Consider the following 27,820-nt stretch of genomic DNA (forward strand, 5'->3'; position numbering starts at 1 on the left):
CTTAGGGTCATACAGGGGACCACTGTCTTGCTTTGAGATGTCTTCCAATGTGACTCTGTGTGTCAGGTAAATTTGTCCATTAAGTGACTTAATGTAGACTGTGAGGTGATGATGACGTTGGTGGAAACAGCAGTGATGACAGAAGTGGTTCTTAGCAGAGTCCCCCAACATTTCTTATCTGTTACATCATTTGGTCCTCACTGCAGAACTGTGAATGTAAGAACAACTCGCTCTGTCACATGGAGGCTTAGATGACATGTATCTTTATTTCTTTCATCCAAATGAGACATCATCACAATGCCCAAGAGATAATCAAATCAAGTCAAGTCAAGGTCCTTTACATACCTGGTTCAATTATTTAAAAATCATGCTAATAAGTATCTTCTAGGCATCTCAGTGGATATCTCTCATTCTCATTATTTCTAAATTGGTAGTTTTCCGAACAAACCCTGAGTAAAATGCAGACTTTCAAGTCAGAACTTGCTTTGCCCTACATTCCGTACCCGATAATTCAAAGCCATATATAATGTTTTTCTGTTCAACTTCAAGCACCATCAGTATACCATGAAACCAGAAGAGGAATTTGTAGCTGGTTAGGCTGGAAGTCTAATGTGTGAGTCCTGACAGGTTACCTAGAAATAGTAACAGAAAGGCCGTTTCCCTGTCTCACAAATGTAAAACAGACAGACCTGTAAGTTCAACATTCCAAAAGGTTGAAGTCATCCTTTTACTGATTTAAATAATGAGGAAAAGAAATTTACACTACTAATAAAAATATTATTTATGATCGCCCAGTCATAGAGGCTGCATTGTCAATCACTGGGTCCTGGTAAACATTTTGTATCCCTTTGGTATTTGCAGACGGTCTATTTCGGTAATATGTTCACAGTACAAGGCTTGTGTTAGGACAGACAGAGCTTTTGTTGAAGTTCGCACTCACCTCTCTACCTCAAAGAGTCCATTCTTCATACCAGATCTCTCCAAGGTGTCTCAGTCAATTGATCTACTGGCTGCAGAGTGGGCTGGGAGCTCCAGGATCTTGAGAATTGGCTGTTGTCACTAGAGAACTGCAACGGAAACGTCACTTCTTGTCCTTTGACAGTTATGACTTTGAATTAGGACTCATTTTCTGGATCATGAATTTGCCCTCTGTCTTCTCTTTGCATAAGTTTATCGATCATTTCATTGTGCTCATTGCTGGGGACTCCTGTCTTCCTTGAAAGACAACAGGGAACTTGAGCGTGGGTAGAGCTAGAGGAAGATCTAAGGTCTACCATTTCCTAACCTGTCATCCTAGTCAAAACGCTTATTTATACCTCTTCAAGTACCTCAGCTCCATAAGAGGGATAACAGTGACCTGGTAGCACACATCCATAACCCCAGCACTACAGAGGCTGAGGTAGGAGACTTGCTGTAAGTCTGAGGCCAAACTGGGCTACAAAATGAGTTCAAAGCCAGCCCGAGATGCATTGTGAAACGCTGTGTCAGAAAACATAGCAAAGCAAAACAAATGATTGTCTTTCAGTAAAATGAGAAGAATGAGAACAAACCAGGCAATTAAATTAATTGATGTAAGCAAAGTTTTACTCTGTTGTAATAAATATGATAAATTTAAAAATTCATTTGTAATTATCATTTTCTGACAAAAAAATCCTCGTTTCATGGCGATCTCTTTCATGAGTCAGTTCAAGAAATATTACTGCGTGCCTGGTTCATGTATAGTAAAAAATGTGACCCCCTTTTTCCTTTTGTATTTTTTGAGCTCATTTTTATTCATTTACTTATGGAAGATACAAGGCTGAGTATAGGAAGTAGTTGGAGTTAGCATCTTGCTTGATGCTATAACAACACCGAGGTACTTTTGCCTTTTCTTTGTTAATTAGTTAATCAAAATGAGTACAAATGTTAAATGTCTTAGAGACACAGGCAGGGTACTCGGGTGAGATACTCGGATTGAGAAAGGGCACATTAGTTCACACCCTCACTTTCAAAAGCGAGGCTTGTTACTTTTGTGAGTCAACAGAGTAGCCTTGGGCCTCCTTCACGGAGCTGAGAACTGGATCTTGAAAAATGGTTGGACCACAGTCAGGACAGAGTTATTCTTTTCACTGTAGTAGCTGCCAAAGTTAATCTGCAGAATAGTTCCTCTGGTCATCACTAAGGTGTCTTTAGGGTCAATACGACCCTTAGGTGTGCTTCCGCATCACTGTCTTAATTGCTACTCTTGAATGCTGGGGCACTGTTTTGAAGGTGATTCTAGTAAAACTGATCCCAGTCAGCTTTAGGATCAATCGCCACGTCATCATTGCCGTCATCGTTGCCCTTTGCTGTGCATCGGTAGATGCCGTTCCTTATGGGGGAGAATGCTCAACACTTTGACTCCTTGGGGCTGGAAGGAGCTAAAAGAAATGTATTTGCTATTCAGGGCTGTCTTATCCAACCAACCATGGCCATCCTGGTTCCTGGCAAGAGCAGAGCTAAGAAGAGCTTTATTTAAGCCCCTTCTCCCACCCTCCTCCTCCTCCTCTCTCCCTATCTCTCATTCTCTTTCTCTTCCTCTCTCCCTCCCTTCCTCACTTTCTCCCCATCCCTCACGAAGACATCTGTTTTTAAAGGAAAAGTAAGTTCTTCCATAACTAAGAACACTTTTAAGATCATTCACGTCATGAGGCCTGTTTTAGCTGAGATGAGACAGGAGATCGGATGGCCTTTGTGGGGAGCAGGCTCTTCTGTTCTGCTCGTCTTTTAAAGCCTTTAGCAGGAGGCTCATTGATTCGGGCTGTCCCACCAGCGCCTGAGCTAGCTTTCCTTGTTTGGTTTACCCCACGTTTCATCTCTACAGTGTTCATATTTACATAATTTGAAAATTTTCTTCCTAAAAGGCTTTGAGACATGATTCTGTACATTGTCCACACACACACACACACACACACACACACACACACACACGAGCAAGTCAGACACACAGACATACAGACACAGACAGACGAGAGAGAGAGAGAGAGAGAGAGAGAGAGAGAGAGAGAGAGAGAGCCCATAGGTGCTGGAGGTAGATCATTCTGCATTCTGAAGGCTGACACAGCTCTTACTAGTCGTGCCAGGAAGGGTCTGGAAAGGGCCACGACTTTCCTCAGTTCCTGGGCTTTGGGAGTTTTAGACTCCCAGGGTGGTAGAAATTGGCTGGAAATGAGTAGTGAGTATCAGCGAAAAGCGCTAGCCCAGGTGGAAGCAGCCGAGCTTCTGCTGGACTAGAGCCATGGGAAGAACGGAAGGAGTGCAAAGGTTCAGAGCCCCCAGGGCCTCGGCTTGGCTCCGCCATTGATTGCTGGAAAGAACTAGAACATCTCCCGTCCAGGCCTCAGCAGTTTCGTTTGTGTAACTAGAGAGTTGATCTACATCAGCAGCCAGCTAAGGTTTGCAGGTCAAAGAGCCGCCCGCTGTCGCTGCCTGTGAGTTTATAAGTGACCTGGTGTTGGGCAGGTCTGTTCAGGCACCGGCTGTAGCTAGTTTTGTAAACAGGGAGGCAGAACTGACTCAGAAACACCATGCCCCACATGGCTTACAGGACTTACTGACTGGTCCTTTCCAGAAAAATCTGTTCAATCCTGGTCTAAGGGGCTTCTCCTCTTCAAGTCTTGATCTTTACCATTCAAAAGCTACAAACTGATCTTCACGAGTGCTGGGGAGACACATCCTAGCACCTCAGAGGCCTGCACTCCCGAAGGCTACAGAGGTGTGCCTGACAATGAGAGGAGCTCAGGTAACAAACTTCTCCAGGGAAAGGACACTGAGAGGCAAGGAAGGACAGTGATGACTGGGAGAAGTTTGGGAAGAACTCATGGGGCTGTGGGGAGAGGCCACCAAACTCCTGCCTTCAGAATTCTTCAGTGGCAGGGCCTGTGTCCCAGTCATAATGAAATCGGTTGTCCGATAGGGAAGCTGAGACTTAGCAGTGTTAATGGAATGAGGGTGGACCGGCTTGGTGGCCGAGGGGTATTCCTCTCCAGGAGATGTTGCCATGTATGACTCATAAGACGCCCTCTCTACTGAGGAGTTCTGCAAGAGGCAGAGACAGGGAGAGAAGGGGGAGAGAGGCATGTGGGGGATGGGTGGAGACACTGGGGTGCAGCAAGCATTTGCCATGATCATTGCTGTGCTCCAGCAGATGAGGTGGGTACAAAGGGGAGTAGGGTTGAAGCCTCCTCCAGAAGCTAGGCTAGATTTCTAGGGCTTGGGTGTTAGCATTGCTGCTGAAGACCGCCTCTCATCTCTGTCTTCTTAGCCTGGTGCACGAGCTCCTTCATGACCTATCACATCACTTCTTCAGTTTCCTCTCCTTCTGGTCCTTCCCCGGTGTGCAGAACTGATACCACTTCTTTAAATATAGCTGCGGCGTTGTTCATGCTTGCCTCTGGCCTTTGTCTGCGATCGTCAACTAGAAGTTCCGCCAGGCTGCTTGCCCCACGTACTATGGCCCCATTCCTACTGCTTTGGAAAGAATTTGCCATTGTTCTGGCACTTCTCTTTTATCTGAGTGTATGCCCTATGAACATGACAGTCCACGGCAACAGGACAGCAAGGACATTATCCCAAAGACTGCTTGTATTACAAAACTATGGAATGAACAGTGGCAGTTAGTAGCTGATTTCCCCTGCTCTGCTTTTCTGCCCAGAGGTGATAAAATACCAAACACTAAGCAGGAAGGAAGTGGGACAGCAGAAGGAAGATAGAAACAAGGGAGTTTATGGAGTGCGTTGTCACTGTGGGGCAGGGAGGTCTGGGGCACCTGCGGGCAGTGCAGAATACCGAGGTTATGCATACATCACGTGTGTTAATGGAGCCCTTGACATGCCCAATGTGCTCTATGGACCAAAGTGTGTGTGAGAGCCAGAGTTGGTCCTTTATCAGGGAAGCATCAATGCTGGCACTTAGATTTTTGGGGAACTCTGAGGTGGGAAGGTTCATTGGTTCCAGGTGTTGGGGAGCACTGACAGCTGTAGCTTCTGGATCCGACCAAAGAACAGACTTATAAATAACCACTGCTAGAAAATCCAGGGCCAGAGGAAGGCAGGATGGTGGGCTGTGCATCTCCCTCCTCCCGGAGCGTCAGTTCTGCATCCATGTTGGTTGGGTTTCTTCGTTCTCCGTGGTGTCAGAGTCTCTGAAACCTCAAATGGAGGACCAGAGACTCAAAAGCAAGTAAGAACGTGTCCCATGAGAGACAAGTTTTGTTGCCCTTTGATGGCCTGACATTCATGTCCAGCTTCAAGGGGAAGAGTCACAACTCACTTCTCCGTGGGTGGAGGGTGACGGTTACATCATAGGAGAGAACAGGCTAGAGATGCAGCCATAGCTTTCTCTAGAAAGTGGTTTGTCATTTGATGGCCTTCGGGTCTCTCTCTCTCTCTCTCTCTCTCTCTCTCTCTCTCTCTCTCTCTCGTTATTAAGATAGAGTCTTATTATGTAGCTGAGGGTGGTCTCCACAGTGTATGGTCCTTGCATGTGAAACTCTCGCAGGAGTGCATCACCACACCTACCTTAGACAGTGTATGTTAAAACTTCCCTTCACTAGAACGACCCATGACATCTCTGGGTGCCTTTGGGTATCCCCAGGGCACCCAGACTAAGCACTCAGGGACTTTGCTAGAATGCTAGCGGCAGTCTCATCTCTCTGTAAGTATTCCGTATCCCCACCGCTCTGCCTCGCTTTCTGAGCTCATTTGCGTGATGTGTCTGCTCACCTCCCACCTATGGCGTATGTCACAGAATAAGCAGCCTCAATCGTGGTGCAGGAAATGTCACCAGCAGTAGAGACTTCGAGAAAAACAACTGATAAGTCTGACTAAGATAAGTTTAGAACCGCAGCAGCCCAAAATACTATGAGCCAAACAAAAACGAATTAAGCACCAAGAAACTTTGACAGTATCATAAAAGATCAATTTCGGTGTTGCGGATACATGGAGAGATTTGCAATTGGATTAGAAAAGATGAAGAGTCTGATAGATGAACCCTGGTCACCCCAAAGGAGAAATACAAATTATTAAAATAAATAAAAAATACTTTTCGATAATTTTTTTAAGTAAAAGTAGTAATGCATCATTTCACGTTATACATCAAGGACAATGGACACCCTTTAATGTTTGCACATTCAATTAGTGAACCCTAAAATTATAAGGCTGTGGCCGTAGTTCAGTGGTAGAGAGAATGCCTAGCATGTACAAAGCCGTGGGTTTTGACATCCAGTGCAGACAGAGAAGAGAACATTCTAGTGCCCACATTGCTCAGTGCATAGGCACGTGGTCTCTTACCTCAGAAAGGGAAGAAACGACAGCATCTTCTAGCAGAGCAGCCAGGCAACCTCTGGAGAGAGAAGCTCTTGCAGTCCAGCAAGAAAAACCTTGGGGCAGAGGCGGGACAGATGACTCAGGAGTTACAAGGGCTTGCAGCTATTCCAGAGGACCCAAGTTCAGTTCCCAGCACTCACAGCAAGAGGTTCATAACTGCTTATAACTCAACTTATAACCTCTTATGGTCTACAAGGGCACCTGCATACATGTAACAGAGATTCAACACACACACACACACACACACACACACACACACACACACACACACACACTCTCTCTCTCTCTCTCTCTTTCTCTGTCTCTCTCTGTGTGTCTCTGTCTATGTCTCTCTCTCTCACACACACACACTCTCTCTGTCTGTCTTTCTCTGTGTCTCTGTGTCTCTCTCTCTCACACACACACACTCTCTCTGTGTCTATGTCTCTGTTTTTCTGTGTCTCTCTGTCTCTTTCTCACACACACTCTCTCTGTCTCTGTCTCTGTCTTTCTCTGTGTCTCTGTGTCTCTCTCTCACACACACACACACACTCTCTCTGTCTCTTTCTCTGTGTCTCTGTATCTCTCTGTCTCTCTCACTCACACACACACTCTGTCTCTGTCTCTGTCTTTCTCTGTGTCTCTGTGTCTCTCTCCCTCTGTGTCTCTGTGTCTCTGTGTGTCTCTCTCTCACACACACACACACACTCACACACTTAGAAAAAAGACAAAAATATATAGACAGGAATAGTATTCCCATTAGCCAAGTTTGGCATGAGCAGAGGTGTCCGACAATAGAATGCTGTACTTGGTTATCTTCCAATTCAACTATTGACACCCGTACACCATTACAGATTGAATGATGTTTGTGATATCATTTCAGCATGTATATTTATTTTATTTTATGTGTAAGAGTGTTTTGCCTGATTGTGCATATGTACACCCTGGGCAGAAGAGGGCATAAGATCCCCTGGGTTGCTATAAACCACCATGTGGGTGTAGGGAGCTGAACTCAGGTCCTCTGCAAGAGCAACAAGTGCTTGACTGCTGAGCCATCTCTCCAGCCCCCACACAAGTGTCTTCAATGGAAACAACCACAAGTCAGTTTAAAACCGGCAAATATGCATTAAGTCTGTGCTTGTATCTAAAAATATGTCTACCTTTATGAATATATGTATAACTGTGTATACAGGAAACGAAGATGGAATTACGTATCTAAATATAATCGGAGATTACCTCTGAAAAGGTGTAATTATCGGTCTTTGATGCTAATTTCTTAAATTAATGCATCCTTAGGCTTCTTTGAAGTGAATGTGTCTGTACTATTACCAAATGTATGAGCAAAAATATGACAGTCATTTAAAAGGCATGTAAAATTGTGTAATAGTGCATGTAAGCCACTCACAGAATTCATATGTAATCCTGGCACTCGGGAGAATTGAATCAGAAGGATCTTGATTTCTAGGTCAGCCTAGCTATAACCTGCATCCCCAACCTTTGAAAAATAGCATATTTCTTACTTGTGCAAATTTAACCAACACAATAAGCATAAATGATTGATATTAATATATAATGTACATTGTTATGTTTTATATAGTATGCCCAATATAAATATAAAATAAAAAGAAAAATTCGTCTCCAACAAATGGTTTTCTGAAGGGCAGGGGAAATCTAGCCACCTTTCATAAACACAACCCAATGTGGCTGAATTCACGAGAAGGCACTGAGCATCTGAACCACTGACTAACAGTCTGCGGAACTGGCTTCTCAGCCTTCCTGATGCTCCCACCCCTTAATACAGTTCCTCATGTTGTGCTGACCCCCAACCATAGAATTAGTTTCACTGCTACTTCATAATTGTAGTTTTGCTATTGTTATGAGTTGTGACACAGATATCTGACGTGCAGGGTGTCTGATACGTGACCTCTGTCAAGTTGAGACCTACGGGTTGAGAACTGCTGGTCTATGGTCTTTATTTAAGAATAAGTACTGGGCTGGAGAGATGGCTCAGCGGTTAAGAGCACCGACTGCTCTTCCAGAGGTCCTGAGTTCAAATCCCAGCAACCACATGGTGGCTCACGACCATCTGTAATGAGATCTGATGCCCTCTTCTGGTGTGTCTGAAGACAGCTACAGTGCACTCACATACATAAAATAAATAAATAAATATTTAAAAAAAAAAGAATAAGTACTAATCAGAAAAACCACACAGTCATAGAACAGACAGTATGCTATTGTGAACTATCCCAGCGCAGAAGCACCGGAAAGCCCAGCTGGTCAGACTCAGAAGCAAACAATTCTTCCCACCCCCAGCCAGCCCTTCCCTGAGTGGAAGGACGATGACGATGATGATGCCCATGGCAATGACAATGATGACGATGATGATGGTGACGATGACGATGATATAAAGCTTGGGATGCTGGAGCACAGGGCCCAGCTTGGTGTAGAAAGGCTGACCGACGACCAAGGGGTGCTAATGAAGTGGACACTGTAGGAGGGAAAAAGTCCATTCTTCTAGGGTGACAGCAGTGAGACTCAATCAAATGGCATTTAAATCCCACCTGAGTGGGCTTTTCTTTTATTTCTTTTTTTTTTTTTTTTACAAAGCCCTGACAAAACCAAATAATGCTGGTGATCAAGCTTTTCCTCTTTCTCGCCCATCCCCTTGCCTTTGCACATTTAGAATCCAGGAAAAATGGAGCCTGTCAGGTGACTTTCCCCTGGATATAACTATCGTCTGTGAGTAGCATTTGAAGCTGGCTGAGAAATGTCTGTCCACACAGGTCATACCTAGTGTGAAAGCCTGACTTTGTTCTGCCTGCTGATTCCAAAGAGGGGAACTCGAGTCTCATGGAAGAGTCATGAACATCCTAGCCTTGAGGATTGCCCCTGGTCTCTGAGTGCATACCTGGGACACCGTTGGTTTCTCTAGGTTTCAGTCTCCTTGAATATGAAACAGGAATAGAAGAGCGTTCTTGTGCAGCATGAGGGAGGGAAAAAGCCATTCCAGATGTTTCTAGTTCAGTATACATTGCCAGATTTCACAGAACAAGAACATAGAAGAGTTTGTGAGAGTTTTGAAAACACTCTCCGTCTGGGGAAAAAAAAATACAAAACCACAGATTATTTCATTGTGTTCTGCAAGAGGATGGGAGGTTTTCACTCATAGCACTGAGAACCCAAAGTTCCTGCTTTAGGTGATGTCCCTAGTCCTAGCTGTCATGTCCTGAGTTACTTTTAGGAATCAACTAGCTGCATTTTAAGGTAGACACATGTGAACTATAATAGGACGATGTGAGAACACTGGGTCTCCCAGACCTGTCCCTGGCTCTGTGTCAGCATAGCTCTGACATAGGCTTAACTCAAGTTGCTTCTCTCCCGGACCCGACCGTCACACACTAGGTGTGTAATGAGGAGCACGGGCTTCGAAGAAGAAGCTTCTACAAGCCCTCCGCCTTCTGTGTCTATTTTTCTCCTATCCACAGTACGGGATGAGGTTTTAACACCTATCTCAGAACCGTGGGAGGATGAATAAAATCATGTACATGATGTTCTCAGACTTCGCTAGGCTGCAAGGAAATGGTTTGTAAGTGTTGCGTTCTGGAATCTGTTTCCCATACCAGAAGACTCCGGGCATCCATTCCTCTGTGGTTTGCAATTCTGTGGCCACTTATCTTTGCATCTTGGCATTTTTCATTCTCTCTGTGAAATGTTCCCTTGGGTGAGTCTCATCAGTACCCCCAACACACATACACTGCACATGACAAAGCAATAGGAAAAAGAAGAAAGTGAAGGGTGTGTGTTCATACATGCGTGTGTGTGTGTGTGTGTGTGTGTGTGTGTGTGTGTGTGTGTGTGTGTGTGTGTGCAGGTGTGCCTGTGAATCTGGAAGCTAGAGGTCAACCTCGGATGTTCTTCACCAGGACGTTGCCTGTCTTGAGATTTGAAACAGGATCTCTCACAGAGACTGGAGGTTTGCTGACTCTCGCTAGTCAGTGAGTTCTCTTGGCACTAGCATCCCAACTCTTCACAGTTAACTTTTCTGTGGGCGCTGGGGGTCAGTTGGGCCCCTCATGCTTGTATGGCAATCCCTTTGTAACTGAGCCATTTCCCCAATGCTCTCTCTGTGTGTGTTATTTTATGCACAAAAAGATTGTAGAACACGCACCAGACTCCATGTCCTTGTGTCCTACACAAGGTAGAATAAATTTTATTTAAGCATCAGAGAGCAGAAACGTTGATGGGGATTCGGCCTGAAATCCGAAAAGGGAGAGCGTTAAGTACTCAGAGCTTCCTTTCGCTGTGTTTGGAAGGGGCAGTAAAGCCCTGTTGCTCCTTAGCTACCCTCTTTGAACTCACTCCCCTTTGTCCTCACTTCTGTCTATCGAAATTGTTCTTGGTTTCGTTCTGGACCCCAGCAAGATGCTGCTGGCTTGTCATTTAGCACCCAGAAGCTATTTCCAGGCAGAAAGCTAGACACACGCTGTATGCATGTTTTATGCCCCAATTCTTCACCTTGGTAGACTCCAGGAGTCTATGCCAGTCCCTGAAAATATTTACCTTGGTCTACAGCTCGACACTGAGTTAGTGACACGTGATGCTTGCCAATCTCTTGAATTAGAAAGGGACCCAGGACAGCTCCCTATCCTGCCAGCCTGGGCTTAAACTTTCCATCCTGTGGAAAGAGCCTGGGTCTCACTGCTTGCTCTGAATTAAAATAGCCCAGTGCTTAAATATTCATGCTTTGCTTATTTCTGGATATTTAATTTATTATGTATCACTTTTCTGGGGTTTTATATAAACTTGCCTGAGGACTTTTTTCCCCCCCAGTTTGAATGCTGGCAGAATGTCCCCTTTTCTTTGGCAGTATGTTGATGAGTTAAAGAAAGTCTGCTTAGCTGGGAAGATGATTTTCTTTTTACAGATTGCCCTCGAACCTTAGTAAGAATGATAGTGGAGTTATTACCACCAGAATTAATTAGTCTTTAATGCTTTAGTGTGCTGTCCAATGTGAGGTTCTATTAAAACCTCTGCTTCACGGACTCCCAAGGCTGGAAACTGATCTAGGCTGCAGGGTCAACTGACAATAGCAAGAGTGAGGTAGATTTCTTCCTCTCTGTCCATTTCCCACTGAGAAAGACACTCTTGCCCCCTCTCTCATATCCTCACGCCCCTATGAGCTCATGGTGGGGTAACCCAGAGAGCAGGGGATATAAACTACATTTCCACCTACAGCTTCCTTTTGCCTCACTTAAGCATGTGTGAATTCTGGCTGGGTCTGGTCTGGGGCAGGGGTCTAGCTAGGACTGGGCCTGGAGCAAGGCTGGGGCTGGGGCTGAAGCTGAAGCTCAGGCAGGGCTGATGAAGGCTCAAAACTCCAGGGTGGTACAGAGCATTTCTCCCCACATTGAAGAGAAAGGAACCATTGATTAGAAGTTGAGAGGTTCTTTCTCTGCAGGAGCGAATCTAACGGTGACTCTTGGGTGCACATTTTCCTCTTTGGTGCAAGTCACAAGCCTGCTGTACTCATAGTATATAAACAGAGATTGCTTGATTATCAAGTGTTAATTAAAAATGACATGTGTCGCCCCCCATCCCCACCCCCACACGTCATAAACCCGCACTCCTTCTTGCTACCACCCACACGGCATCTGCCGGAGCTTACATATGAGTTCCAGTATTAGCCTAGGAAAAAAATCACAAAACAAAGTTAGAAATTTAAATTAGCTGCCATGGAAGGAATTGTATGTCATTCCTCTACTCAGAAGCATTATATAAGGGCACAGAAGAAAGAAAGAAGGGAAAAGGGAAAAAGGCAGAGAGAATCGGGTGAAGGTGTGCTAAAGACAGAGGAAGGGGAAGGGGAAGAATGGGAAAGGGCGAGGGAGAAAGCGAGATGAAACAGGAGGGAAGGAACAGCGCGGCTAGGTGAAAAGGTGGAAGCAGGCAAAAGAGAAAGTTACAAGTTACTGTTGGACATACAGTGAAGACTTTAATAACAGATGTCTGCTTTGAAAACGGGATCAGGTCGTAATTCTAGAAGACGGTTTCTTTGCAAATTAATTTACAAACTTAATATGCTTATTCTTGAATAAAAACTCTCAGACAATTAAAACAAGTTACTCTAACCTTTCTGTTTTCCCGAGGACTAACTAGTTTATTGCACTTCTCTATTTCTAACGGGATAATCAATGTTGCCAGATACGAAATGGAGGAATCACGACGTGGTAATTCACACAATGCTGTTAAGAACAGACTGACAGAGGCGGAAAAGCCTGAAGCCAATGTCATATGTGAACATCCTACAGAGGGTAGAAGTGACATTCAATTGCAAGAACAGTACAATGGGGTTCTTGTGGCCCTCAGCTAACCTGGGATAATCTTCCCATGTCAAGATCTTTAACTTAGTCACAGCTGTCAAGAGCTTTCTGTGCATACGGTAATATACACAGGTTCCAGGGATTAAGACCTGATGTCCTTGAACTAACATCGTTCACCTCACTACGGTTAGTGCTCGATTAGATTCTTATCTCATTCACACATCAAATAAACCCACAGCACGCTAACTATGTAAATAGAAGACGTGAAAGCAAATAGCCTTGTGATCTCAGAGACTGTCTCTTGGAAGATGAAAGAGGAAATTGATAGGTTTCCAGGGTAGAAATTAAAAGCCATAAACAAGATCACAAAGAATCGCCACATTGCAAAACGAATGTGTAAGGGACGAAATGTTTGTATCTTTAACGTTTGAGAAATTTCCACAAATCAGAAAGAAAAAAGATAGTTTAATGGAACAATAGCCCCAGGGACAGGGACAAGGTTTTCACTGGTGTAGAAAATGTAAAAGTCACTGGACATTTAATAATGTATTTTTGTAGTAGTTCAATGCAAATTAGACATTAATGGTGTATTGGCTTTAAACCAACAAACTGACAGAAATGTTGAAAAATTGCAGTAGTCAATAATGACAATGAAATGAGAGACTGATGCTTTCGTGCTTTAGCTGGCATGTTAATGGTAGAGGCTTCCTCAATGTATGTGTATATATGTATACACACACACACATATATATGTATATATATATGAAAGACCTTTATATTATCTTGGATTCGGAAGTCACAATTTTAGACTATGTTAATAAGTGAATGACTACAACACAGAAATGGGCATACATGCCTTTTCTAGCTTCATTGAGACATGCAAAAATTACAGACTGCCTAATACCCACAAGAGAGGTTGGTTAACAGACTTTAGCATGACTTTAGACAGGGATACTCTACAAGCTTTATATAAAGAATTCTGCTTAATGAGATGGGAGCTGTTTGTCATATGTAGTTACATGTAAAAAGCTAGGAAGCAGACTACACATCTGGTCTGTGAGCACATGTGTTACACACGCATGTTCGGTTGTGTGTGAGTCTGAACTGATGAGGGAAAATGTTAATGGCTGTTATCACCGGACCACAGGATCATGGGAAATCCTCCCTGCTTTAAACAGAGCGATGGCTCCTCAGAACATTCAAACTAGAACTGTGGTGTGTGGTCCTACCGTCCTAATCGCAAGCATGCTAGAAGGAATCTGTGTCTGAATTTCAGAGAGACATTTGTACCTCCACATTGGCTGCAGCTGTATTCACAGTAGTGGATATACAGAACTACCTAGATGCCCACCAAACAATACAAGGATAAAGCTGGTGTCTATGCACACAGTGCACGGTTACTCGGGCATATAGAACAAATGTCATTGTGGGGAATTGGGGGTCTTAGAGATCGTCATCTAGCTCAATGAAAAAAGTCAGACCCAAAAGGACAAAAGCCTCATGCCACCCTCTGTATGCAGAATCTAGAGTTTAAGAGGAAATGTGAGTAGAGAGGGGACTGTTTGGCAGGCAGGAGGACCACCAGGAAGGGGACGAAGCACAAGAAAAGAGGGAAACTGAACGAAACCAATGTCTATCATGCACTCATATGAGCGAATCTCAAGGAACCTTATTGTTATCGATAAGGAATTATTTTGTTTGGGGGCTGGGGAGATGGCTTAGTCAAGAAAGACCTTGCCCTACAAGCGTGGGGACCTGAGTTTGATTCCCTAGCCACCACATTTAAAAAGTCCTGGGCACAGAGTCCCTCACCTGCAATCACGGCTCTCAGGAAACAAGGACAGGAAGATTCCTGGGACTCACTGGCTGGTTGGTGTAGCCAAACTGGGGATCTTGAGTTTACTGAGTGTGGTGGTTAGGATGAAAATGGCTGCCATAGACTCACAGAGGGGTATTATTGGAGGTGTGACCTTCTTGGGGGTAGGTGTGGCCTTCTTGGAGTAGGTGTGGCCTTCTTGGAGTAGGTGTGGCCTTCTTGGAGTAGGTGTGGCCTTCTTGGAGTAGGTGTGGCCTTCTTGGAGTAGGTGTGCCCTTCTTGGAGTAGGTGTGCCCTTCTTGGAGGAAGTGTGTCACTGGGGGTGGGCTTTGCTTTTTCAGAAGTCCAAGCCAGGCCCAGTGTCACTCTCTCTTTCTGCTTCCCGCCCATCTGGATGTAGAGCTCTCAGCAACCTCCTCAGCACCATGTCTGCCTACACACTGCCATGCTTCCTGCCATGACAGTAATGGACTAAACCTCTTAACCGGAAGCCAGCCCCAATCGCATATTTTCCTTTACAAGAGTTGCCATGCTCATGGTGCATCCTCACAGCAACAGAAACTGTAAGATAGCGAGAAGACCCTGCTATAAAAGTTAGCATGGAGGCACACACCTTTAACCCCAGCACTTGGAAGGCAGAGGCATGCAGATCTGTGTGAGTTCAAGGCCAGCCTGGTCTACAAAGTATAGTCCCAGAGAATAAGAACTACACCATAAAACCCTGTCCCCCAATCAAAATCAAAATCACGCAAATGCACACATGTACGTGAACACACATTAAAAACAAAACAACCAAAAACTACCAATCCCACAGTTAAGTGGTAGAGAGTGATTGAAGAAGGCAGCTCACGTTAACCTCCGCCTTCCACAAGCAGGTGCACACACGTGTGCCAGCATGCCTATGTGAACACCCACATTTTTCCTTTAATTTCTACGCATGTGTGTTTCTCTCATAATTTGGGATGAAGACAAACAGATGTTTTTACCTTAAAATTACCTCCAGAGTGATGTGAAACCTCACTGTGGCACACGTAGGCCCTTTGTAGGCTGAGTGTTAATACCTTCCCATTTCTGCCTTCCTTGATAGCTTGTCACCTGCCCAAGGTTGCTATAGCAACACTGGATTTCTTGGCCTTCTGTGAACTGGTTCCTGGGCGCTGTAAGTCCATGTATATAATCATGTTGTTCCTTCTGGCTCAAATCCCAGGAGAGCCCCACCAGTCAATCAAGCTCAGACCTCTAGGGCAGGCCGAGAGCTTGGAGGGCTCTCCCCACCTGAACCCAGCAAGCTCAGCAGAATAAGTCACTGTGTTGACAAGCTTAGTACATTCACATCTCCACATCATGGCTGCACTTCCATTCTGTTTCCTCCCCTGTCCTGTGAGCTCTTGAAAGGGAGTCAGAATCCCACAGATGAACCAGCACCTAACCTACCTATGAGGCAGGAGGGAGTGTGGCCCATGGAAAGCCTAAAGAGAAAGAGGCTACCTGGGCCCCCTTCCAGGAAGGTCAACAAAGAATTGGAGACCCAAGATAAGGATCAAACCTGACCTGCTCTGATGACCTAACTTATAACTGCATGCGATTATGTATTGATTTGTGTTGATGGAAATGAAATCAATTCGCTCTGAGTTTGGTTCGAGCTGCCTGCTGGAGGATTTTCCCAGCACTAGGAGAGCCGTTTTGACAAATTTGGGATGTTAGACAGATAACTTGTGTGTTAAGTAGTTCACTCCTATTTCCAGATTTGCTGGTTGTATTTCAAAACAGTCTCACCTTTTTACAAAACCCCATCCCGGAGTTGCCTGGAATCATTTGTTGTGTGTCTTTGAGGATAATTAGCAACATTTGGAGAAGCAGGTGCTGGTTTCACACATAGCTTTTCCTGAAAGGCAGAGAATTGACTAGAAAAAGAATCGTGTCCTGGGGAGCATGTCTCAAGTGTCCAAACTCTCAGTGTTTGTCTTTTGTCTTTTAATAAGGACAGAAGGAAGAGCCTTCTGTGACTTTGATTGACAGCAGTTCCTGTGGATCTGACATCAGACAGGGGAGCGAGATGTTCTCTAGGGGCTGGTGGTGCTGACGGCAAAGCAGAGGACTTAACTGATGAGCAAGGTCACTGTGCCATCCATATCTAGATGTGGCTAGAGCAGGTCTAAGAAGGGACCTGCCAAAGAAAGTCAGGGTTGAGTCTGGCCTGCTCTGGTAGTGCCTGCCTGTAATACCAGAATTTAGAAGGTAGAGATAGGATGATCTTGAGTTCAAGGTCCTCCTTGGTTACACAGAGAATTCAAGAGGTGGACGCTCCAATACAAGCGTCCTGCTGTAGACTTAGAGCAGGGTGCTGATTCGATGGGGCCTTCTGGCTCTTAAGAGGCAGTGTCTCACTGGGCACGGCGAGATTAGTTAGAATCTAGGAGCTGGGGTTTTAGACTTTAGAATCCCCCCACCCCCATATTCCTAAAGTAGGTAGGGGCTGGAGTGATGGCTCAAGAGTTAAGCACTCTTGCTCTTCTTATAGAGGTGCTGGTCCTTGGTACCAGAACTCTCATGGTGGTTCAAAACCATATATAATTCCTAAGAGGTCCACTCAGTGTCGTCTTCTGGCCTTCACAGGCGCTGCACACCTGTGCAGGCAGAACACTCAGACACACAAAAATAAATGATTTTACAAAAAAAAAAAAGAAAAAGAAAAAGAAAAAAAGCTGAATTCACCTGCTCCTGCAGATGGAGCAGAAGGCAGGGGTGGGAACGCAGTACCTAGTTTTCCCAGGAAGCAGAATGTTGAAGAGAGACAAGTGGGCGGACAAGCTGGCCTTGGGCTAAGCAGTGGACCTTGAGTAATTCATAAGAACACTGCTTGATAAGATGCAGGACTTGGACAAAATCATTGTTTATGTGCACAGGAATCTTGTGGGTTTTTTTTTTTTTCAGAGAAAATCTTACGCCCAATCCTGCCTTATCCATGCAAGATGCTAAAAGTAACTCTTCTTCTTGATACAAAGTAGGGGGAATTGGGTTCTGTCTGCTGGCCTCCCCTCGTGACCTTTTTTTTTTTTTTTTTGACACTCTAACACACAGGCGTCCCTTCCTGTAGCTTCGGCCCTTGACCCTCCCTCAGCTGGCATAGGCTCCATCTTCCCCTTTATCACTCTGACCTTGTCTTGTTTGGCCTCCTCCACTATATCCATTAGAGACCTGCCGGCTTCTCATTCTGTCCCAACTCTGTCTCATTTTGTGCCCCAACACCATTAACTCTGTCATAGTCGCAGGGAGAACAGAGTCATGGGGTTTCTGCTTGTTTTGTTGCTGTTTCCCTTTTCATACATCTGCCTATTCGTTGAGAGGGGGGCGTTGCTATGTATTCCGACTGGCCTTAAACTCACAATCCTCCTGCCTTGGCTTTTCAAGTGCTGAGATTACAACGCACCACCGTGCCCTGCCTAGTGTCTTCTGTTTAGAGTATATGGGGAGGAGGGTGTAAGAGACACTCAGGGGAATGCCCTCATGACCCCACTCCTCACCAGGGGTCCCCATTCCTAAAAAAAAAAAAACCGCCTTCCCTGACAGGCACTTTAACTAAAACCATTAAAGACAGATGGTTCATTATGGAACCAACCAACACTCTTGATTTCTTCTTCACCAGCAAGCACTGAAGGAGGGGATCCTTCTCTCTCTCTCTCTCTCTCTCTCTCTCTCTCTCTCTCTCTCTCTCTGTATGTGTGTACATGTGTGATAAGGCCCATGTTTACCTAGCTCACTGTTACTTACAGAATCTACAGGAACTGTGATCCAGTTCTGCCTAATCCTAGGGCAGTACACCTGATGGTAACTGTGTAGAGTGTGTGGTTTTTTTTTTCTTTCCTTTTCCTAAATCAGGTTATTGGAACCACTTCATGCTCTAACAGAAGATGGTCATGTATAGAAAGTTGGCCAGGTTCTCCTGCAGCTAATAGGACTACTTAATGGGACCTTTCCACATGAGTTGCCCAGTAGGATTCCTCAGTCTTTCTGTGGGGTCTGGGGCTTCCATAAGTTGGGAGGTGCCTCTGAGGCAAGCAGGTCCTAACCGGGCTCTTGAGAGCATTATCTGAGCTTAGATAGGGCTCAGAGGCGTTTCCAACTGGTCTCCACACTTACTGGTGTCCCTAGGGACTAAGGCTGGCTCTCAAGCAGAGCCAGCACAGGGTTAAGTTCTCTTCGGTTCTCCATGAAGGAGCAACATGATCTCTGCTGGAGCTTCAGAATGGTGGTGTTTTCCTAATCAGCACGCTCAGGTTTCTTGTCTTTGATATGTGTAGATCCATTCCCTCATGTGCTATTGACTCCTCTAGTGCCGTAGTCCCTGCTTCCAAAAACACCTATCACACACACACACACACACACACACACACACACACACACACACACACGCATGTACCTCTCAAGACCAGCTCTTGACAATTCCACCATTCTGCAGACTGTGTCCTCTATTCAGTGTTTGCCAACAAACCTGTCTCCTTGGCAGCCATAAACCAACCACACATTTAAAAGAAAATTGATTTGTCCACATGGCCAAACTTGGATAATAGAGAAAATTCTAAGATATAGAAGGGTCTTTGTGTGTGTGTGTGTGTGTGTGCACATGCATTGTGCATGTACTTTTTTTGTATAAGTGCCTGTGTCCTATGTGTGTGCATATTTCTGTGTGTGTGTGTGTGTGTGTGTGTGTGAGAGAGAGAGAGGGGGGGGGGAGAGAGAGAGAGAGAGCACAACAAGACCATGTTGATCTAGCTCATCGTTGTCTAGAGAAACAACAGGAGTTATGAGGCAGTTCTATCTATTCCCAGGACAATGCCTCTCGTGTAAATTGTACCCCACCAGCTCACTTTCTCTCTCTTCTAAGACCCAGACTTTGCTTTGGCTGAAAGAGACATAGAAAGGGTGTCAGACATGGATAGAAGACCTTGTTCACATTTGAAACTTTTGGGAGTGGCATAGAAATTCCACGGTGAGGTGGCTAATGGTTTGGACCTGCAGATGAGTTCTCATGGCACTGATTTTTGTGGCTCTGAACAGGTTATTTGATACCCCTTTGTCTCGGTCTCTTCATGAGCCTGGTGAGGATGAAAATACTAGTCCCTACCTCATGGGGCCATTATGACTGGAATTAGTTCCTGTCTGTACTATTCACAGTAAACTCTACTACACAAACATTTGATATTTATTATTATTAGACATGAGACCAGCATTCTATTCTCCCCAGTTACTGCTTTGTTCCCTGTCATTACTGACTCTGACCTGGGTCACTATACAACTTCTAACTTATCTCCTCATTTCTGGCCTGATGCTGTATCTTATCTGCTCATCTCAGAGGAAAAGAAAAGCTTATAGATGAGGCTTTAAAAGCCCCTCCCCTCTGGCCCTTATATGTTCTCAGCTTCCTCCTTTTTCTCATTCTGCCTCGCTTTACCAGTTTCATTGCTATTTCTCTGACAGCATAAAGTTTCAGATTATCCTCTCTTCAACTCTACTTGTATTTTACATTCTCTGGATACAAGAGGCCCCTGGAGGTAAGAATAGAAGAATAACCCTTTGGCAGTCTCCCAAGGACAGAGTTCAAACTCTGTGCAGTGCTTCTAATTGCTAGGGCACTTCCTTTCTAGAAATTCCACCTCAAAACAACGGCTCCTTGCTCTACTGGACTGAGCCTATCCCATCACAAGTGTGCATGCTGAACACTCAAAGTGCCATGACCAGGAAGCTGGAGAGGATTTGGTTTGATTCTGTGCATATGAATGTGTACCTGATTTTGGTTATTCTGTTGTTATGATAAATACTATGACCAAAAGCAACTTGGGATGGGAAGAGTATATTTAATCTTATGTTTGGAGTCTACCATCTAGGGAAGTTAAAGGAGGAACTTGGAGGCCAGAATTGAGGCAGAGGCCTTGGAAGAGTGTTGCCTACTTGCTTGCTCCACATAGCTTGCTTAACACCCAGGGTCACCAGTTCAGGGGTGGCACTGCTCACAGTGAGCTGGGTCCTCCCATATCAATGATCAATCAAGAGAATGCACACAGGTTTGCTGACGGGCCAATGTGGAAGGGTCATTTTCTGGATTGAAGTTCCCTCTTCCAAAATGGCTAACTTCTGTCAGGTTGACATAGAATTAGCCAGAACAATGAATAATTGTGGATTCTAGAGACAGGATGCATAAATTAGAATAAATTCCTCTAAGCTGTGATTGCGTTTAGGGCTAAACATCCTCAATTGTTTCTGACACCCGTGCTTCACTCGCCAACACCCTTGCTGGTCTACTCAACTTTAAGTCCTTGTCTGACCTAGACACCATCTTTTCTTGTCAGTGGTGGCGCTCCAAAACTTCCCCACTCCAGAATGACTCACAGGTTGCTGACTACCAGAATTCCCAATTATTCATTGTGTTGGCTAATTCTACGTCCACTTGACACAGACTAGAGTCATTTTACAGAAGGGAACCCCCGTCCAGAAAATGACTCCACTGCACTGGCCCCGTGGGCAAGCCTGTGGTGCATTCTCTTGACTGATGATCGATATGGGAGGCCCCTGTTGAATGCCATGCATTGTGTTCACATTCCCCAGTGTAAATCTAAATGTCTTATGAGTCGTGGAGTAGAAGTCCTGCTGTAATGCATTTTTATGCTTGACAAGGGGGCAAGGAGTAAGTCTGTTAGCACAAGATACCAACCAGCAGGGTACTCAAGTGCCATGCGGAAGCTGATGCTGGAAGGGCCTCGGTTCCCATGTTCAACTCAGGCAGCCTCTGAAACCTGAATAAGGAAGAGGGAGGGGCAAGGCTTCAAGAACAGCCTTTGAGTTTCCTACCTGAGAGAAGGCCTGGGACTCACCTGATCTCAGCGGCTAAGACTTTGTTTTTATGAAATAACAAACGGGTCGGACATTTACACTCTACATGTGGGTTTTCATCACAATAGCTGCCCTGCTTTTGGAGATCTGTGAACAATTTGGTAATGGAGATAAAGAGGCAACCCTTTGAAAGGGAACACCGGTGAAATACCATCTCTGTCAAATGGGCACGTTCCCCCCATCCCCTCCCCCTCCACATAATCTCTCTGAGAACTAGGATAGTGACTCCAAGTGATCATTTCTGCGCCTTTGGATAATGAATTTAAAGACGTGTCTGAAGAGCTCTTGGGCAACCAGGCCTACCCAGAAGCTGGGCAGCACGCCACGGACCTGGCTGTGAGCAGAGAAGAGGGGGCGTGTGTGTGCAGTAGTGTGGGGAGAACCACCCTGAGCCAACATGCCGCCTCTGGGGGTGGGGGGCAAGTTTTTGAGAATCTGAGTGGGTAGGGAGGAGTCCGAGGCAAACTAGCTAATTTCTAAATTGGAGAGAGAAGCAAGACCACTTTACACTCTGGATAGTATGTCCATATTTGAATCAATGTTACTCACTCTCCTTCACTCCCCTTAGAGGGAATGGGAGGGCGAGCATGTGAATAGTTTGTACCTCAAACAATTCTGAGTATGGGACTGGGAAACTTCTCCCGAGAACCACTGTCATCGGTCTGCAAAGTGACCTTAACCCTCAACTCTTGCTGCTTCTGACACGGATAATAAGCAGGCGTTCTGCGTCACGGCGGTGCTTGCACGGGGAGCAGAACGATAAGAGGCCAGCATCTCAGGGTAATTGAAGGACAGCCTGAAGGGTTTGGGAACACGGGCTGAGTACAGAAGCTATTGTGTACAAAGCCATTTTGACCCGTATTTTATGCAGCCTGAGTTACTAAAGCGGACTGACTGAGTTCCAATGAGGATTCTTTCCTGGCTTGAAGACAACTAGCTGTCTTCTTATGGTGCTCAAATGTAGGAAAGACAGGGAGCAGGAGGAGGGGACAGTATGCCACTTCCTTACTTCCTCTACTCATGAGGACGCCGATCCCACCATGGGCCTTCATACTATTCACACTGTAGGGATGAACCGTGCAGCGTTGCGGACACTGAGTCTTTTCCTTCACCAATTTAAAGAATTGAAAAAGCAAGAAGAGCAAACTTTCAGCTCTCAGCCAAGTTTCATAGAAAGTGAAAGCACATAGTACACATCCAAATCTCTTTGGTGAACTAGGGTTTTTATGTTTGGGAGGTGACTTGGGAGGTGACTTCCGTTCCACCTCCTGAACTGGCTGGTTTGAATTGTTGCAGGGGATTGGATAATCCAAAGACAGGAAAGGTGATTGGCTCTTACCACAAGATGGCTCTTGCCTTTCAGTGGATAGCTTGAGAATCCAATCACACAGCGCTCTCTCTCTCTCTCTCTCTCTCTCTCTCTCTCTCTCTCTCTCTCTGTGTGTGTGTGTGTGTGTGTGTGTGTCGCGCATTCGCACCAAGTCTTTGTCTTACAGGAGGTGGGGGGAAGAACCCTGAAATGGGCCATCTTAGATATCTGATATTCCTAGAGCCTCTTTTCCCTATTTGTCTACCATGGTTGTCTCTACTTATGGCCTCTTATCTTCCTATTCATCTCCCAAAGGCAGCACGTTGAGAATTAGGACTTCAAATACTGTGTGGTGGTGATGGTGGTGGTGGTGGTGGTGGTGGTGGTGGTGGTGGTGGTGGTGGTGGGTGTCTGTCAATCCGGAACTGTTTCACATATATGAGTAGAGCATCAGATTTTATCCATGTGGTGGCTGGGAATTGAACTCAGGACCTCTGGGAAAGCAGTCAGTGCTCTTAACTGCTGAGCCATCTCTCCAGCAGTCTGGAACTGTTGGTACTGTCTTTCCACTCTCCAAACGGAAAAATTCTGATCTTGTTTCCTAAGCCTGAGTATCCAATCAGGAGGTTTGGAGACTTAGGAAATGGGTCCCCAGGTGTATTACTTACTTTTCTCATGGAGGTTATTGAACAGCTGACAAGAGTCCTTAAAGGAGGAAGGACTCATTTTGACTCACACTTTGAAGGGATACAGTCCCTGGTGGTGAGGCAGGCAGAGGAGCAAGTGGCTCCAGGGTAGTGGAAGCATGAGGCTGCTTGCTCACATCGGGCTGGTCAGGAAGCCGAGAAAAAGGAATGGCGAAGTTTAACTGATTTTCTCCTTACCTCTCTTTGCTCAGTTTGTGACTTAGCCCCTGGGACTGTGCTACCCATAGCCAGAGCATATCTTTTGCAGACACGTGTCCTGTGTTCCCTAATCCAATCAGATTGGCAACTGAACTTAACAATAATTCCAAGATGGGAACAGAGAGTTTACCCTTTGGTTTGGGAGTTCTGACACATTTGCACTCCCGTGCTTTTTCCTAACACTTCTGTCTTTCATTCATTCTGGCTGTTGTGACAGAACACCAGAGACTGGGTGGCCTGTAAATTATAGAGATTTATCAGAGATAAACAGAGCTTTTACTGACAAGAGTCTGCTTCATCGGTCATGTGCTTCTTGGTCTACCTTCACCCTTGTGGTAAGGGCAAGGCAGCTCACTGGGACTTTGTGTTTTATTGTTGTTGGGTTTGGCTTGTTTGTTTGCTCTCGTGGTTTAATTGCTCCCTCCTCCGATACCTGCACATTAAGGAGTAAGATTCCTATACATGAATTGTGGGGGAAATAGGTATTCAGCGGCAATGGTCTCCCTGTAGGTCAAAGGTATGGGGAAGAGGCCGCAATTGACTGGGCAACGTGTAGAGGAGAGGACACTGAAGGGACAGCCAGCTGTAAAGGTACCATGCAGTGCAGAGGGGCTTGAAAGGAGGAAGCCATCCCTAAAGATCAGTTCGTTAAAGAAAGAAGACATTTGGTGGTGCTGTTCCTTCCAGAAGATTCTCACAGGGGGCTGAAGGTAGAGGTCTTTCCTATTCTAAGGCTGTCCCATTCCTGCCTCCCAACCTTGTGAGCTTTTGGTCAGGTTCAGAACCAGTACACAGCTCCAGCAACTGTGGCAAGGGTTCTTTCCTTGCTCTCTGAGTGCAAAGTCCACTTCCATCTCCTGAGGTCTTCTGTTCAGCCAGAGTTCTTTGCCTTGTGCCCCAAACCGCATTCCTTCCACACCTAAAAAACGGTCTTGCCTTTAAATTCCTAAGTTTCCATTTCCTTTTGTACATTGGGTGTGGAGGATGATAACTACGTTTAATCTCTTTAAAGCTGGCTGAGTTTAGCTTTGCTCTGGCCTGAGGGACTTTGTGACCTACTGTTAACTCCTGTGCATACTCCCCACTCCATATCCTCACCTCTAGGTTTTGGCTGATTTCCTTACAAGCCCATAGGAGGAAATAGAACTTATTCATATTTTAACACCAGCTCTCAGCACAGGTCTTTGCTCCAGGAAGGGCCACCAAAAATTGTAGCTTTGAAAAAATGGTGTAACATCAAAATATATGTATTTAAACTTCGATAAAGCAGGAAAATATGAATACTGTGATTTAAGGCCTTGCTACAGACAATTTGCAAGCAGTTGACCTAATCCTAGAAGTAGGTCAAAAATGTTCCTTCACAGAAGGAAGTGTCACATAATATAAATGGGCTAATTATCAGCTAATTATGGGGAAGTTGGAAAATAGTAATTTATCGTGCTTTTGAGACAATCTGCGCTTGGAATGATCAAATTGTAGAATGATCTCCTAGTTTTTCTCTGCAATGTTTAAAGGCTTCAAGTTGGGCTCTGTGTGACTGTGGACTGTGATGTGGAACCCTTCTCCCTTTGCCCCCCATACTACACTGCAATGGGCCTTGACAGTGTGAAGGTCAGCCTAGCCCCGGGCCTGGAGGGATGCTTCAGTCACAGCTCAACCTGGAGTCCTCTGGGTGCAAAGGACCTACATCTTAATGGCTATGCCTGCGGTGGGGGTGTGGTTAGAGTTTGGGGGTTAGAGGTTGGCCCTCCCCCTTCCTCCTTCCCTGCCTCCCTGCTTCCCCTCCTCCCCCAGTGTGTAGAAGTGTGGATCTGAGGACACTCGCTTGAATGGCTGGTGTTCAGAGCTAACCTTTGGACCTCTCCTCGATCCTGTCTCTTTACCTGACCAGCTTCCTTCCCTGTCTCACTTCCCCATTCTTTCTGTCAGTTTTTCAAGGAAGATTTCAGGATGAAGCACTTCCACAGGAAACCTTGTCTCTAGGTCACTTCAGGAAAGCCTAGCTCTTGGCAGTCAGGCTATGTGACTTAAGACAAATTACAAACTCATGTTTAAAACGGTTCGTGTGTGTGTGTGTGTGTGTGTGTGTGTGTGTGTGTGTTGTGTGCCTATGTAAGCCTGCATGTGCACATCAACATTGAGTGTCTTCCTAGCCACTCTCTGCCTTATTTTATTTTACTACATAAATCTGTTTATTTACTTTAGTTGTGTGTTTGTCATGTATGTATGAATATATATACACACACATATATGTACATATGTGTATATGTACATATATGTATATGTATACATATATATGTATATGTGTGTATGTGTGTGTGTGTGCACATACATGTCTGTGGGAATTTGAGTACTATAAGAAAGTCAGAAGACAATTTGTGGATCAGTCTCTCCTCTCCTTCCACCATTTAGGTCCTGGGGATGGAACTCATGTTGTCAGGTTTAGCGGCAAGGGTCTTTTCTAGATGAGTCACCTCACCAACCATCTTTCCCTTATTTTTTTAAGACAAATTTTCTTACTCGGTCTGGAGCTTGCTGATACAGCTGGCTAGCGAGCTCTGCCAGCCCCATGCTGGGATTGCTGCCTGGTACAGCCATGCCCAAATCTTCTGTGTTAGCTATTGAATTTCGTGTCTCATGCTTGTGCAGCAAGCTCTTTACCAAAAGAGGTATCGCCCCAGGCGAGAAACTATGTCTTCATCTGTAAAACTGAGAAAGACTTAGGAAGGGAGATTGATACGTGGGACACTGGGCAGTTGTAGATGCCAGTTGTTATTGGGTGTCCCTCCAGGGTTGTTGTGTCACTTACCCCTGCAGGCATAGTCTCCATGTCTGGAGTAGGGTAGGGTAGAAGACTGTTGGAGCTGCATAGAAGATTAAGGCCCCTGCTGTGCTGCCCTAGGACTGAGCTGAGGGTTCTTTCAACACAAAGGAGTCCATGGAATTCCATTGTGAGCTTTTGAAAAGTCTAGGGCTCAAAATTGGACTTTAAGACCATGAGTCAAGGTGCGGGTGCCAGGGGAGAATGCGGGGTTGGACTTCAATTACTCCGAGTTGTCTCCTGACTGTGAAACTCTCCTGTGGATTTTTTAACCCTGACAAAAGGGGCCTCTGCCTCATCCAGATCTTATACTGTGCCTTGGAGCCTGGGAGTTGGTGAAAGACCAAGACCGTAAGTAGGGCTGAGGCTTCCCCTGGGGAGAAGGGGGAATTGGTGTTGGGTAGAGGTGGGGCCGGAGCGAGAATCAAATGGCTTCTGAATCAGGAACCTTATCAGAATTTCTCATTTAATGTACCATATCTGCTAGTGAAATCCAAGTGACTCACTTCCTCTCTGAAGCTGGAGTCCTGGGGACTTAATGTCATAAGGTGCATTCTCGGGGCCCTTCCCCCGACTTCCACGTACTCCAAAGTCTTTACTCCACTTGCTTTGCCCTCCCGCATGTGGAGTGTCAGCCTGGGATTCTCTTATGCCCTGAGCATCTATCCCCAAGGAGCATTCAACATCTGCTGCGGATTGCTGCCTCAGCTCCTGAAGAGTCTCCTTTCACCGCCCACTGTAAATGCAGATGGGCTAAATGGCCATTTGAAATGAGTCAGAGCTCGCCCAGTGGAATGGTGCACATTGGGCAGAGTTGAGGGTGCTCCAGAAGCAGGCTGGACTGGGAGGGTGAAAGACAAGAAGGCAGTAAGCCTTAGGGTAGAGAGCCACCAACAGAGCGCGCTGCTTTGCTTCAGGCACAGAGCTGGGAGGACACACCAGATGTTTTTTGTGCCTTAAATGTCGCAGGGTAAGAAAAGCAGTCCTTGCTGGCTTTGGGGAGAGCAGGACAAAGAAAACTAAGAGGACACCAAGTGAGAAAGTGTTTTTGCTGTAAGTAGGTGGCTTTGTTTCTAGAAGAGAGGCCCCCACTTTTGACAGGAGAGATGAGGTCCGAGGTGTAGCTCAGCTTGTCTAGCATACACAAGGTTCTGGGTTCAATCCCCACCACTGCAAAAGGAAAAACGCATCAAATGCTTAAATGCCCTCTTTAGAGTCGGGCACAGTGGTACTTAGCACTTGTGAGAGTGATAGAGGAGTCTTGGGAGTTCTAGGTTAGCCTGGACACCGTAGACCCTTCTCAAAGCAAAAAGCAAGAAAGAACTGGAGATAGACCGTAGTGGTCCAGTGCTTGCCTGGGGTCCACAGGTTCAATGCCCGGTGTATTAGTTCCTTGTTTGTCACATTGGCAGGATAGCTCACAGATTTGGCTTGTGGT

The 27,820-nt window shown here is 45.5% G+C and overlaps 1 long non-coding RNA gene across 3 annotated transcripts in view; it reads left to right on the top strand.

Moving 5' to 3' along the window:
- LOC102551027 (uncharacterized) overlaps positions 1-27,820 on the top strand; it is a 103,843-nt gene that overhangs the window by 45,472 nt on the left and 30,551 nt on the right. Inside the window, exon 1 of one of the 3 annotated variants that reach the window (XR_010063712.1) lies at positions 3,453-3,760. The exons of 1 other annotated variant lie outside the window; for it this stretch is intronic. This is a non-coding gene — a long non-coding RNA (uncharacterized LOC102551027). Of the gene's footprint in view, positions 1-3,452; positions 3,761-27,820 lie in introns of those variants that run through there. One more of the 3 variants, XR_351292.4, reaches the window with a different exon arrangement.

Source organism: Rattus norvegicus, chromosome 2, assembly GCF_036323735.1.
Source record: "Rattus norvegicus strain BN/NHsdMcwi chromosome 2, GRCr8, whole genome shotgun sequence".
Lineage (NCBI taxonomy): Eukaryota > Metazoa > Chordata > Mammalia > Rodentia > Muridae > Rattus > Rattus norvegicus.